Genomic DNA, 14,960 nt, shown 5'->3' with positions numbered 1-14,960 from the left:
ACCGACAGATTCCCTTTAGTGGGCTAAAATGTTTGGGCTTTAATCAAATTTTGTTGGCCTCTCCAAAGGATATATTACATAGATTGAGAAAAAGACTCTAGCCCACCAAGTTCAAGCTTTTCCTATTCTCACTCGCTAAATTACTTGTAACCCAAAATGCCATTTCTTGTGACGAGTCTAGTTCTTTAAAAGGAAAAGTAGTAACTTCCATTATTACCTCCTGAGGTCGGGCATGCCTCAGTCTTACTGCTTTAATGTTAAAGAATCCTTTCCTGTTTAGCTGCTGGAATCGCCTTTCTTCTGCTCCTAATGAATGTCCGCCGGCTGTTTTGTAAGGTGTTTGGAGGAAATAAATCATGTGCCAAACCTTTGTACTGACCACACATGTATTCATGCAGAGAAAAAAAGAAGCCTCGTGAGATCTCATTTACAAGCTATGTAATAATTAGGGTGACATGGCGGCTGGGGCCATTCTGAAGGCATTAGTGTCTCCCAGCAAGATCGCAAGTTCAAGATGCCAAAGGGGACTAATAATAAAAAGTGGGAAAACCGCCTTTGAACTGAACTTAACTTTCCAATATCCTTTTTATATAAGGACAGGTTTATATCTAGAATCGGACACAGCATATTTTTATACCTGAGGAAGATTCCTGAGTTTTTGGCATTGAAACCCGTTAGTTTTACCCTAATCAAGCTTCAACTCCTACATACTGGCCTTCCTCCTGATTTAATCCTCCGCATGAACATTACCCTTGGATGCCCATTGCAGTCGGTGTTGGTTGCACCTGTGTAACTGTTCTTTATATCACGCTGTGAGGTTTAGATTCTCTCTGCTGGAGCGATAAGTTGACAACTGTTCTTGCAACACATCTTCAGTGGTGCTGTTCTTGTAGTGCAACTGCACCAGGTGCAAGGATATTGTCTATTTATTTTGTTCTTATTGACCACAATAATACACAAGGGAGCACCATTACTTATCTTTACTTTTCTCATTTTGGCCTCACCAGTGATGTATAGAGCGGTAGTAAGACATTGAGATCATAGCATTGTACGTCTCTTTTTATACATCCTAATATCTGGTTTGCTTTTGCAGCTGCTGCTTGACATTGAGCACTGCTCAGCTTAGTAGTAATTGGAATCCCCAAGTCCTTCTGTAGTCCCAAGTACATTTCCAATTAACCCCCTCATTACCTATGACGTGTGCAGTACACATCATAGGCCTCCTTCCCCTCCACAATGGGCCCGCACCTTTTCCGACACTTGACAACTGATCTAATCAGCTGACATGTGCCCCTAACAGCCGGGGGTGGAATGTGATCCACCCGCAGCTGTTAACTAGCTAAATGCCACTGTCAAAACCAGATGCGTGTCTTAACACCGCCCATCGGCGCCTGTGTCACATGACTGCGGGTCTCTGATGGATTGGCATGACAACCAAGGGTCTGCAGGAGATCCCTGTGGTTGTTATTGCTGAACTGCTGTGAGCACCGCCCAGTGGCCGACGCTCGTAGCAGATGAGCATTTTAGCTACACATAGCGGGTCTTAAGCACTGCTATGTGTAACGCAAGCGATCAGATGATCGCAGCTTATAGTCTCCCAGACTATTGAAGCCAGTGAAAAGTAAAAAAAAAAATAGAAAAAATAATAATGGGACTTTGCCCCATTAAAGCTAAAACCAATTTTAAAAAAAAAATACACATATTTTGTATTGCTTCGTTTAGAATCACCCGACCTATCAAGATATAAGAATTAATCCGATATGTAAACGGCGTAACGAGAAATCAAACTGCCAGAATTATGTTTTTTTTTAGTTACTGCAACACTGCAGTAAACTGCATTAACAGGTGATCAAAACATCGTATTGCCCTCAAACTGGTATCAATAAAAACATCATCTCGGCACACAAAAAATAAGCCCTCACCCAGCCCTAGATCACGAAATATGGAGACTCTATGGGTCTTTTTCACCACTTAAATCAGAAAGACCCTAATACATGTTTGGTATCTACGACTTCGTAGTGACCTGGAGAATCATAGTGGAAAATCAGTTTTATCATTTAGTCAGCATGCTAAAAAAAAAATGGTGGAATTGCACTTTCATTGCAGATTCACAGCGCTTAGAATTTTTTTTTCCTGTTTTCTAGTATGGTAAAATCAATGGTGTCATTCAAAAGTATAACTTGTCCTGCAAGAAACAAGCCCTCACATGGCCAAATTGCTGGAAAAAATAAAGTTATGGCTCTGGGAAGCAAAAAATGGAATTACCCCTGGTCCTTAAGGGGTTAATGTATAAGCAGCAATAGGCTTACTGCTGCATTACTTCATTTATCAACATTAATATTCATTGGCCATGTTTTTGCCAATGCAGTCTTATTATCTGGATCGGTCTGTAATATAATCAAGCTCATCTGAGTTTTCATTGTCCTGCAAAGTTTTTACACTATAAGGCATATCCATTATTATTCCAATAGTAATAAAGGGTTGCAAATGCACACACTAGGAAAAAAGTATTTTAATGAAATAAATACACATGGTGTTGTAATGGCTTTATTATACGCTCAATCCAAATGATGACCCTTGTCTTCTGGAAAAAAAAAGTTAAAATTAAAAAAAACAGTATCCCATACCTGTCCACCGTACAGTCATGTCCCACGATGTAAATCCATCTGAAGGGGTTAAATTTACAACCAGAAGCCTGCTAATGCAGCTGCTCCTGGCTGTAAAAAGTGGGGAATGCAGGGGAAGGTAGCTACCTAGACTTGAGGTGCTGTGCCCCCTGCTGGCATAACCTCATATGAACCCTAGTGTGGGAATTATTCATTGTATCTGCAGCAAAATGGTATCATTCTGTCAGGTTGGCGTGCAAAAAATAAGCCCTCACCCAACCCGAGATCATGAAAAATGGAGATACTTTTTTTTTGCAATTTCACCGCACTTGGAATCTTTTTCCCATTTTCCAGTACGCGATATGTTAAAACTAATGGTGTCCTTCAAAAGTACAACTCGTCCCGCGAAAAACAAGCCCTCACATGGCCATTTTGACCAAAAAAAAAAAAAAGTTAAGGCTTTGGGAAGGAGAGCAAAAAGTGAAAATACAAAACCAAAAATGCCTCTGGTCGTTAAGGGGTTAATCGCAATCCCATTCACAATGTCATTAAGAGACTAAAAAGAATTGGCTGTAATGCAGGTACCGTATATACTCGTGTATAAGCCGAGATTTTCAGCACAATTTTTTTGTGCTGAAAACGCCTCCCCCCTCGGCTTATACACGCGTCAATTGTCCAGAACGCTGGCGGGGGGAGCGGACATCATACTCTCTCCGTCGCTGCATCTCTGTTGTCCCGACAGCTCTTCACTCCTGTGCTCAGCAGTCATATGGTACCGCTCATTAAGGTAATGAATATGGACGCGTCTCCACTCCCATAGGCGTGGAGCGCATATTCATTACCTTAATGAACGGAGGAGAGGCGCCGGACATTGGAGATGCAGGCGCGAGGAGGGTGAGTATTAGGCCGGGATCACACATGTGAGAAACACGTCCGTGTCTCGCATGTGAAATCCAAGCTCTGGCGCCGGCACTGTGGAGCGGAGCTTTCAGCCGCATAGCAACACATGGAGCCGCACGCTCTGCTCCACAGTGGCGGCGCCAGAGCTTGGATTTCACATGCGAGACACGGACGTGTTTCTCGCATGTGTGATCCCGGCCTTACGAGGAGGGGCAATATGAGCCATGCATACAACCAGGGGAAGAGAGGGAGCTGAGCAATGCAGGACTGGGGGAGCCATGCATTACAACGAGGGGAGCCACATATATCAGGACGGATGAGGGGGACAATACATACCCGACTTATACTCAATAAGCTTACCCAGTTTTCCATGGCAAAAGTAGGTGCCTTGGCTTATACTCGGTTCGGCTTATACTCGAGTATATATGGTACTTTTAATTCCCATTGCTTCCAGTACAGATCTTTGTGGTCCTCACTGCTGACTGTATCCCATTTAGACAATGTACCATTTAAAATGTCTGTTTCCTGTCTCTTAACCAGTTCTTTACCCAAGTATATTTAGTGTCCAATAGTCTCTGCTGCTTCTTGTACAGTATCAAATGCCTTTACAAAGTAAAGAAATACCACATTAGCCACATGACCAATATCCAGATTTGCACTTCCCTCGTAGAAACCCAACATGTTAGACACGACCTATCGTTTATGAATCCATGCTGGTTGTCAGTTATTATATTCTCTGCAATATATTTCTGCTGGTCATGTCTTACAATATTTTGCACGTTACAAATGTCCGAGTTACTGGGTGGAAGTTGCCTGGATCCACCTTCTAACCCTTTTTAAATATGTCACCTCAGCCATTCTCCAATCCTCTGACACTATCCCTGTGATTTATAACATTGTCTAAGAAGATGAGATACATTGCTTTGTCAATTACTGAGCTTAACTCCCTTAATATCCATGAATGAATGCCACCCTGTCCTGTGGCTTTGTCAATATTTAATTTTTTCAGATAGCTGTTATTCATGTTAATTTAGTTGTATTGGGTGGTGAACTTTGCTTTCTGCCATTCTGAATGATACCTGGCACAGGGACTTCGTTAGTGAACACAGATGAAAAGTAAATATTTCACCCCCGAAGCTTTTTCCGTGTTTTTTTTTTTTTTCATTTTCGTTTTTCGCTCCCCTCCTTCCCAGAGCCATAACTTTTTTTATTTTTCCGTCAATATGGCCATGTGAGGGCTTATTTTTTGCGGGACAAGATGTACTTTTGAACGACACCATTGGTTTTACCATGCCGTGTAACAGAAAACGGAAAAAAAATTCCAGGTGAGATGAAATTGCAAAAAAAGTGCAATCTCACACTTGTTTTTTGTTTGGCTTTTTTGCTAGGTTCACCAAATGCTAAAACTAACCTGCCATTATGATTCTCTAGGTCAGTACGAGTTCATAGACACCAAACATGTCTAGGTTATTTTTTATCTAAGTGGTGAAAAAAATTTCCAAAGTTTGCTAAAAAAAAAAAAAAAAAAATTGCGCGATTTTCCGATACCCGTAGCATCTCCAATTTTCGTGATCTGGGGTCAGGTGAAGGCTTATTTTTTGCAAGCGGAGCTGGCGTTTTTAATGATACCATTTTAGTGTAGATACGTTCTTTTGATCGCCCGTTATTGCATTTTAATGCAATGTCGCGGCGACCAAAAAAACATAATTTTGGCGTTTTGATTTTTTTTCTCGCTGCGCCATTTAGCGGTCAGGTTAATCCTTTGTTTTTATTGATAGATCGGGTGATTCTGAACGCGGCGATACCAAATATGTGTATGTTTGATTTTTTTTAATTGTTTTATTTTGATTGGGGCGAAAGGGTGGTGATTTGAACTTTTATATTTATATATATATATATATATATATATATATATATATATATATTTTTATATTTTTAAACACTTTTTTTTTAAATTTTTGGCATGCTTCAATAGCCTCCATAGGAGGCTAGAAGCATGCACTACACGATCGGCTCTGCTAGATAGAGGTGAAGTACAGATCACCTCTATGCAGCAGAAATGCAGGTGTACTTTGAACGCCGACCACAGGGTGGCGCTCAAAGCAATCGGCCATCAACAACCATAGAGGTCTCAAGGAGACCTCTGGTTGTTATGGCAATGCACTGTTGACCCCCGATCATGTGACGGGGGTCAGCGGTGCGAGCACTTCCGGCCGGGAGCGCTAGTTAAATGCCGCTGTCAGCGCTTGACGGCGTTATTTAACTAGATAATGGGCGGGGGCGGATCGCGATTCCGCTCGCGCTTATTGCGCGCACATGTCAGCTGTACAAAACAGCTGACATGTCGCGGCTTTGAGGTGGGCTCACCGCCGGAGCCCACCTCAAAGCAGGGGATCTGCCAGCTGACGTACTATTCCGTCAGCTGGCAGAAAGGGGTTAATATCTCATTCAGTGTTGCATTTTTTGGCATTAACATGCTGCTCAAAAAAATAAAGGGAACACTAAAATCCCACATCCTGGATATCACTAAATTAAATATTCCAGTTGCAAATCTTTATTCAATACATAGTGGAATGTGTTGAGAGCAATAAAACATAATCAGTGTAAATCAAAATGTATATCCCATGGAGGTCTGGATTTGGAATGATCCTCAAGACCAACGTGGAAAATCAAATTACAGGTTGATCCAACTTCAGTGGAAATACTTCAAAACAAGGAAACGATGTTCAGTAGTGCGTGTGGCTTCCACGTGCCTGTATGATCACTCTACAATATCTGGGAATGCTCCTGATTAGGTGGCAGTTGTCTCCCGAGGGATCTCCCAGACATGGATTAAAGCATCAGGCAACTCCTGGACAGTCTGTGGTACAATGTGGCGTTGGTGGATGTAATGAAATATGTCCCTGTTGTGCTCAATTGGATTCACATATGAGGAATGGGTAGGCCAGTCCGTAGTGTCCATGCCTCCATCATGCAGGAACTGCTGACACACTTCAGTCACATGAGGCCTAGCATTGCCATGCATAAGAAGGAACCCGGGGCCCAGTGCACCTGCATATGGTCTCACAATGGGTCTGAGGATCTCATCCTGATACCTAATGGCAGTTATGGTACCTATTGCTAGCACATGGAGGGCTCCTGCCTCCCGACACCATTAGTGACCCACTGCAAAAGCGGGCATGCTGGAGGATGTCACAGGCAGCAGAACGTTATCCACGGCGTCTTCAGATTCTGTCATGTGTGTCACATGTGCTCAGTGTGAACCTGCTCTCATCCGTGAAAAGCACAGGGCGACAATGTCAAATCTTGGTGTTCTCTGGCAAATGCCAATCACCCTGCACGGTGTTGGGCTGTAAGCACAACATCCACTTGTGAACTTCAGGCCCTCATACCACCCTCATGGAGTCTGTTTCTGACAGTTTGAGCAGACACATGGATGTTAGTGGCCTGCTGGAGGTCAATTTGCAGGGCTCTGGCTCTGCTCCTCCTGTTCCTTCTTACACAAAGGAGGAGGTACCAGTCCTGCTGCTGGGTTGTTGCCCTCCTACGACCCCCTCCATGTCTCCTGATGTACTGGCCTGTCTCCTGGTATCTGTTCCATGCTCTGGACACTGTGCTGACAGACCAATTCCCCATTTATGTTCAGTATCCCCAGTTACCAGGACATTCTCAGTCTACAAGTTTAAGCTCTACTAGTGAATTTAGCTTTCCTAAAATTTCAGGTTTTGGTACTTACCCATTGAAATGTTTTATTGAATATTACTTTTACTCACAATATTGTGGTCGCTGCAGCTCAAATGCTCCTGGACTTGTAGATCTGATATTGTATTCGGTCTATTTGACAGAACCAGATTCAGTAGATTACTTCCCCTGGTTGGTTCATCCACCGAGAGAGGTACGGTATTTTCTGGTGTATAAGATGACTGGGCGTATAAGACGACCCCCAACTTTTCCATATAAAATATGTAATTTGGGATATGCCCTCCGTATAAGACGGGGGTCATCTTATACACCCAGTCATCTTATACGGCGTGTGGTTCCCAGGGTCTGGAGAAGAGGAGACTCTCCTTCAGGCCCTGGGATCCATATTCATGTAAAAAATAAAGAATAAAAATAAGACATGGATATACTTACCCTCGGACGGCCCCTGGCTCACAGCTCTGCTAGCGTCTGCCTCCGTTCCTGAGAATGCAGTGAGTGAAGGACCTTCGATGACGTCGCGGTCACATGAGCGGTCAGGTGACCGGTCACCTGACCGCGACGTCATCGAAGGTCCTTCACTCACTGCATTCTCAGGAACGGAGGCAGACTCTAGCAGAGCTGTGAGCCAGGGGCCGTCCGAGGGTGAGTATATCCATGTTTTTTATTTTTATTCTTTATTTTTTACATGAATATGGATCCCAGGGCCTGAAGGAGAGACTACGCTCCTCCAGACCCTGTGAACCACACGCCGACATCCAGGATCGCTCCCTGCACACGCCGTACCCGGCGTATAAGACGACCCCCGACTTTTGGGACAATTTTTAGGGGTCAAAAAGTCGTCTTATACGCCGGAAAATACGGTAATTGTCTTGATTTGGGGATAATAACTTGTAGCTTTAAGACCAGCCAAAGGACTCTATATCCCATTTAATGTCTGGATAGTTAAAATCCCTCTCAACCCCTGTAATAAGTAGCATACAGTTATTTGCTGCTTTTTCCATTTGTTGTACATATTAGTCCAAAAAGAAGGGGGGTACAGAACACATTCACTATATCAATACCTCAGAAAGACCTAGTAGATATATAAACCAGGCTACAGAATGTTTAAGTTCAAAAACTGGAAAACTTTATTTAACAAAAATAGAATAAAACATACATACAGTGATATAACAGGATGCCTCCAATCCAAAAACCGGCACTGCAAGTGTTTATCAGGTATATAGCCAAACCAAATATATAAGGAACATTACCATTGTAGTCATGTGACTAATACTTAGTGGCTAAAGACGTATAAACGTAGGTCACTGGGGGGAAATTACTATACTCAGGTGCTAATAAGGCTGTATGCAAATACTAAAACAAGCCTATTGCATATATTGATGTTATTTTCTTATATTACTGGCCACCATGCCTAATATATGTGTGCTCCCAAACTGTGTGCACCTCCCTACCAGGATATGAATGACTACAGGTGACAATCACAAAGGTACCTCTCTTTGACCTGCTCTGTGAGTGTTTAGAGGTAACTATGGAATATTATTAGGTTGTTGCTGGGACTTTATGTGTGCCTTTCCTCTACCACTGAGGGGTATAGTATCTGGATTCCAGTGTATATAGTATTCCTGATTGATAGTCATAATGATGCTGTACCTTTGTGATTGTCACCTGTAGTCATTCATATCCTGGTAGGGAGGTGCACACAGTTTGGGAGCACACATATATTAGGCATGGTGGCCAGTAATATAAGAAAATAACATCAATATATGCAATAGGCTTGTTTTAGTATTTGCATACAGCCTTATTAGCACCTGAGTATAGTAATTTCCCCCCAGTGACCTACGTTTATACGTCTTTAGCCACTAAGTATTAGTCACATGACTACAATGGTAATGTTCCTTATATATTTGGTTTGGCTATATACCTGCTAAACACTTGCAGTGCTGGTTTTTGGATTGGAGGCATCCTGTTATATCACTGTATGTATGTTTTATTCTATTTTTGTTAAAGTTTTCCAGTTTTTGAACTTAAACATTCTGTAGCCTGGTTTATATATCTACTAGGTCTTTCTGAGGTTTTTCCATTTGTTGCAGCATTTCATCATCTACCTGTTCTGTTATATTAGGAGGCTTATAGCAAACTCCAATAAGCAGCTGACTATTATTGCGATCCTCAAGTACATTTACCCATTCTGACTCTACATTGATGACGCCCCCACCAATATGCAGCACAGATCTTAAAGGGAATCTGTCACACCCTGAGAGGTACAGGTGCTTCTCACAAAATTGGAATATCATCAAAAAGTTAATTTATTTCAGTTCTTCAATACAAAAAGTGAAACTCATACATTAGAGTCATTACAAACAGAGTGATCTATTTTCAAGTGTTTATTTCTGTTAATGTTGATTATGGCTTACAGCCAATGGAACACCAAAGGTCATTATCTCAGTAAATTAGAATACTTTATAACACCAGCTTGAAAAATGATCTTAAAATCTGAAATGTTGGCCTACTGAAATGTATATTCAGTAAATGCACTCAATACTTGGTCGGGGCTCTTTTTGTATCAATTACAGCATCAATGCGGTGTGACATGGAGGCGATCAGCATGTGGCACTGCTGAGGTGTTATGGAAGCCCAGGTTGCTTTGATAGCAGCCTTCATCTCGTCTGCATTGTTGGGTCTGGTGTCTCATCTTCCTCTTGACAATACCCCACAGATTCTCTATGGGGTTAAGGTCAGGTGAGTTTGCTGGCCAATCAAGCACAGTGATACTGTTGATTTTAAACCAGGTATTGGTACTTTTGACAGTGTGGACAGGTGCCAAGTCTTGCTGGAGAAGTAAATTTCCATCTCCAAAAAGCTTGACGGCAGAGGGAAGCATGAAATGCTCCAAAATTTCCTGGTAGACGGCTGCGCTGACTTTGGTCTTGATAAAACACAGTGGCCCTACACCAGCAGATGACATGGCTCCCCAAACCATCACTGTGGAAACTTCACACTAGACCTCAAGCAGCTTGGATTGTGGTCTCTCCTCTTTTCCTCCGGACTCTGGGACATTGATTTCCAAATGAAATGCAAAATTTACTTTCATCTGAAAACAACACCTTGGACCACTGAGCAACAGTCCAGTTCTTTTTCTCCTTGGCCCAGCTAAGACACTTCTAGTGATGTCACAAGGAATGTGACACTTGTAGCCCATGTCCTGGATACGTCTGTGTGTGGTGGCTCTTGAAGTAATGACTCCAGCAGCAGTCCACTCCTTGTGAATCAAATTTTTGAATGGCCTTTTCTTAACAATCCTTTCAAGGCTGCGGTGTTTCTGGTTGCTTGTGCACCTTTTTCTGCCACACTTTTTCCTTTCACTCAACTTTCCATTAATATGCTTGCATACAGCACTCTGTGAACAGCCAGCTTCTTTAGCAATGACCTTTTGTGGCTTACCCTCCTTGTGGAGTGTATCAATGACTGCCTTCTGGACACCTGTCAAGTCAGCAGTCTTCCCGATGATTGTGGAGTCTACTGAAATAAACTAAGGGACCCTTTTAAATGCTTAGGAAGCCTTTGCAGGTGTTTTTTGTTATTTATTCTAATTTACTGAGATAATGAATTTGGGGGTGTCATTGGCTGTAAGCCATAATCATCAACATTAACAGAAATAAACACTTGAAATAGATAATTCTACTTGTAATGACTCCATATAATATATGAATGTCACTTTTTGTATTGAAGAAAGGAAATAAACTTTTTGATGATATTCTAATTTTGTGACAAGCACCTTTTATATAACCTATTAAAATGGGCATACAGGTGATTGAAATGTTAAACTATTCCTACCTGTATGTCTCATATTTGCAGTCTTGTTGAGAAATCATATTTTATTTCTGTAGTTTGCTGTGCATTCCAATACAGTAAAACAAATGGTATGCGGACACTCAGGGGCCAGATGCCTGAAAGAACACACATTTGGTCTCCGTATGGTGAATGGAGACCTACAGAAATGTTACTGTATACGTCAGGGAAAAGCTCCAGATGTATATTGTATGCTAAGTGCACAGATGTAGTTAAAAGAGAATAATACCGCAATGTGACTTACCTGGTATTTGGGCGCAGGTTAGTCTTCTTAGATTGTGACCTCGCAAGCTCACACTGTTTGTCTAGTTTCAAATGTGTCTGACTGGTGGTTGGGCTGCGTCATGGCAGAGGAACAACTACATGCTTCCAGGTGAAACGCTTCTGAAATGCCTCTTCGACCACAAGCATACTTGGTGCAAAACTAGAAAAAAAGGGCATATCTTTGCCACATATCTTTGCCACAGAGGGATGAAATTTAAAAATGCAAAGTAGATTCAGGCATTTTGGCAAGTTAAACTTTTTTCTTTTTTGACACGTGACAGATCCTCTATAATTTTAAATCCAGATTTTATGTAAAGCCGACCTATTCTACAAATCAGTAAATGTGTGGCCTAGTTCTGGATATCAGTTACGATCCAGTTTCATTTTCCAGTACAGTTCGCAAAATTGTCTCTTATTAGAAGCTCATTCACTGACACATACCCCCTTGTGACAATGCCCTTTATTCATAACGTCTGAAAAGAGCACATGCAATATATAGATCAAAGGCAAAATCAGCAATCAAAAGTATAAACCCCATTTAGTAAAACCAATCTTTTAACAATCTTAAAAAAGGAATTGTCAACCTCCTTATGTAACACATTCTGTAGTATCTAGACATGACTGATTACAATCTTCAGTTAGATTGGTGCAATAAGAGTAACATGTACAGTAAAATAGAACGTGGATTGTATACCTTTCATATTCAGCACTGGGATAATAGATGTTGTTAACCTAATAAGGACTAAGAGGTGTAAAATTACGGCACTTGGTTCTGGACTTTAACTCTTACGATTGTAAATTTGTGGCATGGTGTTAAAGCTCCTGCTCCAGAAATCTAGCTGGAATTGGTCTGGTTTCCAGAGGTCAGACATAGCCGGGAGTCAAGGAGAGAAGACACAGCAAACCTTGCCACAGCTCTCATTGACGTGCCATCCTGGATGAGCTGCACTACCTGAGCCACTTGTGTTGGTTTTAGAGTCCGTCTCATGCTACCATGAGTGGGAAAGCACAACCAACGTTCAGAAGTGACCAAAACATCAGCCAGAAAGCATTGGTACTGAGATGGGGTCTGTGAACAAATGAAAGTCAGACATAGTATTTCAACCATGCTTACACAGAATTTAAATAAAAAACAAAACTCATGAAATAGACCTGAACAGAAATGATGGTACCTCTGAAAATAATGTGACAAAAGGGACATGTTAAAGGGACTCTGTCACCTGAATTTGGAGTGAACAATTTTCAGCCATAGGGGCGGGGTTTTCGGGTGTTTGATTCACCCTTTCCTTACCCGCTGGCTGCATGCTGGCTGCAATATTGGATTGAAGTTCATTCTCTGTCCTCCGTAGTACATGCCTGCACAAGGCAATCTTGCCTTGCGCAGGCGTGTACTATTGAGGACAGAGAATGAACTTCAATCCAATATTGCAGCCAGTGCATTGCAGCTCGACCCCATCCCACCTCCTCCCCAACCTCACCACCACTCTTATCCCATCCCTAACCCACCTCTTGAACCTATCACTAACTTCTGGCACCTTCCTTCTGCTTTCAAACATGCCACTATCACGCCTATATTTAAAAAGCCAACCCTCGATCCAACAGCTATGTCCAGCTATCGCCCAATATCGCTGCTCACATTCGCTTCCAAACTCCTGGAGCAGCACCTCCATCTACAATCTGGTTTCCGCCCCATCACTCAACTGAGACTGCCCTGACCAAAATCACTTAACGACCTGCTTACAGCCAAAGCTAACGGACAATATTCTGAATTCCTCCTTCTAGACCTGTCCTCTGCCTTCAACACAGTTGACCACTGCCCCCTACTACAGATCCTCTCCTCCTTTGGCATCAAAGACCTTGCCCTATCCTGGATCTCCTCATACCTTTCCAACCGCACAATCAGCGTCTCCCACACTACCGCCTCATCTCACCCTCTCTCTCTTGGAGTCCCCAAGGCTCTGTTCTGTCCTTACTGAGGACTAAGAACACAGCTGTGTTCGAAACGCGTTCAGTGCAGTGAGAGCTGCTATGTGATTTCTTTGTTATACCACTTGTCATTGGAGTCCACATTTTAAATTTTTTCATGACAATAAAGCTATTTTGGATTTTATCAGAGACTATTTCCCTTCCTGGAGCTGGATCTCCCTCGTCTCTTCTGTTCTAGGACCCCTACTCTTCTCAATATATACACTTTGCCTGGGATAAAGTCATAAAGTCACATGGATTCCAGTACCACCTTTATGCTGATGACAGTCAGATCTACCTTTCTGGCCCAGACGTCACCTCTCTGCTGTCCAGACGTCATCTTATGAAGATAGGAGGTGCCGGCATGGACCGCGACACCCATCGGACCGGACCGGGACCGCCCCCTGGGTGAGTATAATCTAACCTCTTTTTCTCATCTTTTAGGATACATCGGGGGCTTATCAAATGCATTCCAGAATGCTGTAGAAAAGCCCCTGATGCTGGTGGGCTTAGCTCACCTTCGATTTTGGGGGTGACAGGTTCCCTTTAATAAATAAAATTTCTCACATGTCTTCTTTACATCAGCACAATTTTGGAAACAACATTTTTTGTGTTAGGAAGTTATAAGGGTTAAAATTTGACCAGCGATTTCTCATTTTTACAACATTCTTTTTTAGTGACCACATCACATTTGAACTGCACCCCCCAAAGTGCTCAAAACCACATTCAAGAAGTTAATTAACCGTTTACGTGCTTCACAGGAACTGAAGCAATGTGGAAGGAAAAAATTAACATTTAACTTTTTTTTCACAAAAATTTTATTTCAGAACCAGTTTTTTATTTTCACAAATGTAAAAAGAGAAAATGAATGATAAAATTTGTTGTGCAATTTCTCCTGAATACGCCGATACCCCATATGTGGGGTTAAACCACTGTTTGGGTGCACGGCAGAGCTCAGAATGGAAGGAGCATCGTTGACTTTTTCAATGCAGAATTGGCTGGAATTGAGATTGGACGCCATGTCGTGTTTGTAAAGCCCCTCATGTGCCCAATACAGTGGAAACCCTCCACAAGTGACACCTTTCTGGAAACTAGACCCCCCCAAGGATTTATCTAGATGTGTGCTGAGCACTTTGAACCAAGTGCTTCACAGAAGTTTATAACGCAGATCTGTGAAAATAAAAAATGTTTTTTCGCACAAAAATTATCTTTTAGCCCGCAATTTTTTGTTTTCCCAAGGGTAACAGGAGAAATTGGACCCGAAAAGTTGTCCAATTTGTCCTGAGTAAGCTGGTACCCCATATGTGGGAGAAAACTACTGTTTGGGCACATGGCAGAGCTCGGAAGGGAAGTAGTAACGTTTTGGAATGCAGACTTTGACGGAATGGTCTGCGGGCGTCATGTTGCGTTTGCAGAGCCCCTGATTTGCCTAAACAGTATAAACCTCCCACAAGTGACCCCATTTTAGATGTGCTGTGAGAACTTTGAACCCCCAAGTGTTTCACTAAAGTTTATAACGCAGAGCAGTGAAATATATTTTTTTACACAAAAGTGATTTTTTTAGCTCCCAATTTTTTATTTTCACAAGGGTCACAGGAGAAATTGGACCACAAAAGTTGTTGTCCAATTTGTCCTGAGTACACCGATACCCCATATGTGGGGGTAAACCACTGT

Source organism: Ranitomeya imitator, chromosome 4, assembly GCF_032444005.1.
Source record: "Ranitomeya imitator isolate aRanImi1 chromosome 4, aRanImi1.pri, whole genome shotgun sequence".
In the NCBI taxonomy this organism is placed as follows: Eukaryota; Metazoa; Chordata; class Amphibia; order Anura; family Dendrobatidae; genus Ranitomeya; species Ranitomeya imitator.
Note: the sequence above shows the minus strand (reverse complement) of the source record.